The sequence below is a fragment of the Grammomys surdaster genome, unplaced genomic scaffold (genome assembly GCF_004785775.1).
Source record: "Grammomys surdaster isolate TR1022 unplaced genomic scaffold, NIH_TR_1.0 124836, whole genome shotgun sequence".
NCBI lineage: Eukaryota > Metazoa > Chordata > Mammalia > Rodentia > Muridae > Grammomys > Grammomys surdaster.
The window spans coordinates 304,330-306,118 of record NW_021619779.1 but is presented as its reverse complement, the minus strand read 5'-3'; the positions used below and the strand labels follow the sequence as shown (position 1 = coordinate 306,118).

At 46.1% G+C, this 1,789-nt stretch overlaps 1 pseudogene; it reads left to right on the top strand.

The window, feature by feature from the left end:
* The first annotated feature begins 271 nt into the window (after positions 1-271).
* LOC114636707 lies at positions 272-825 on the top strand (annotated as a pseudogene).
* The last annotated feature ends 964 nt before the right edge of the window (positions 826-1,789 follow it).

The following is a 1,789-nucleotide window of genomic DNA, read 5'->3' as shown; positions in this document are numbered from 1 at the left end:
AAAAGAGGCAATTCTTGCCTAGTGGCTGTCTCACCACAACTGGAGTAACTCCAAAGATTCTCAAATAAAATCAATTTAAGACTATATGTGCCTACTCTCGTCTGGCCACCAGCTCTGAGCCTCTGCGTGCAGTGGGCTGGTATCGGGCCCAAGGCGAGCGGGGCAGGTCTGCTAGCCGAGAGTCTCAGTGGCGCATCTCACAGCGAGAATTGAGAGGACTACACAGCAAGGGATAGGCCCAGAATAGCAACCAGAAAACAAAAATCTCATCATGGCCAATATCCACCAGGAAAACGAAGAAATGGAGCAGCCACCGCCCTGTGGGAGGAGGTGAGGGCCACCAGCCTGCTGTAAACAACAACAACCACAACCATAACCACAACCACCCATAACCACAACCACCACAGAAGAGGACAAGCTCGCCGACTTGCCCCTAACTTTCGATGGGCCATTCCCAACAGGCAGATTAATGATGGGTTGGGTGGATGGAGATGATGTGGAAATGTTCATGGAGGAGATGAGAGAGATCTGGAGAGAGCTTAGGGAGCTACAGTTGAGAAACTGTCTGCGTATTCTTTTTTTTTTTTTTTTTTTTTGGTTTGGTTTTTCGAGACAGGGTTTCTCTGTGTAGCCTTGGCTGTCCTGGAACTCACTCTGTAGACCAGGCTAGCCTTGAACCCTCGAACTCAGAGATCCGCCTGCCTCTGCCTCCCAAGTGCTAGGATTAAAGGTGTGCGCCACCACCGCCCGGCCTGTCTGCGTATTCTCATCGGGGAGCTCTCTAATCACCATGACCATCACGATGAATTCTGCCTTATGCCTTGACTTCGGTCATTTCCCCTGAGATTCATTCTGTGATTCCCACTGTATTCCTTTTCCTTGCATTTTCCTGACATGCCTTTAATGACCCGTTTGTGGTAAGCCTTGGGTTATTTCCATGTGCCAGGTTGGGCTTGTATTGCCAGCTTCTAATTGGAGATTGCTTTCCCACGCAGTGTGAGTTTCTGTCAGCAGTACAGTGTTGCCCATTTGCATGGAAAAAATGTAAAGTCAATAAAGCAACTGAAAAGCAAAAAAAAAAAGACTGTAAGTGCCTAATCTTAGGCCTTTCCTATTTTGCCAAGCAGGAAATGAACCCAGAATTCCCAAGGGGCCCATGTTAAATAGAACCCGAGTCTCCTGTGAGGCAATACAACTTTATATCATCTGAATATACCTGATTTACACTATCTTTCTGTTCGGCCCTCTGCCTAGAACAGTTTTTTATTTATGCTATCTATCTGTTTGGCTCTGTACTCCAGAGCAGCTTCCGCTTGTCCACTGCACTCTCTACTCTGGAGTCAGTGACAATTTTCCCTATCCTAGTTCCAAACCGAGGGTGATATAATCCCCATGTGATTCTGACAAATCTGTTTATAAATCTTTCCTAAAAGCAAATAATCCCTATATTGTAACTTTATACTTCAATCAGTAACTGCTCCACAATGGAGGCTTATTTATTTGGCTCTCTTGACTCAGAGAAGCTAAAAATGTATGCCTGTCTAGGCACAGAGCCACAGACAGATTTTCTCTACCTATCTTTGTTCTGAACCACAGGCGAGATTCCCACGTGAATCAGACAAAACTGTTTCTAAATCTATCGTAAAAACAAATAATCTGGGCTGGTGAGATGGCTCAGTGGTTAAGAGCACTGACTGCTCTTCCAGAGGTCATGAGTTCAAATCCCAGCAACCACATGGTGGCTCACAACCATCTGCAATGAGATCTGATGCCCTCTTGTGGGGTGTCT